This window comes from Natator depressus, chromosome 2, assembly GCF_965152275.1.
Source record: "Natator depressus isolate rNatDep1 chromosome 2, rNatDep2.hap1, whole genome shotgun sequence".
NCBI classification, from domain to species: Eukaryota; Metazoa; Chordata; order Testudines; family Cheloniidae; genus Natator; species Natator depressus.
In genome coordinates this window covers 202,732,223-202,732,460 of record NC_134235.1, presented here as the reverse complement: position 1 = coordinate 202,732,460, position 238 = coordinate 202,732,223, and positions in this window count along the sequence as shown.

The following is a 238-nucleotide window of genomic DNA, read 5'->3' as shown; positions in this document are numbered from 1 at the left end:
TTGAATGTTATCATACTGTATATTGTTTACTTTATTGTAAATACTGGTGAACAGTGGTCAATAAAATAGTTTTATATTCTTCCTTTATATTGATACTTCAGTTTTTAAAAAAAAACAAAACAAAAAAAACCTGGTACATAATATGAAGAAGTGTTGTTGAGCTTTGAGTTAGTTTTCAGTGCATCAAATTATTGAACTGGAAGTTGTCCCAGTAGACTGGTGTCTAATGTTTGCAGTT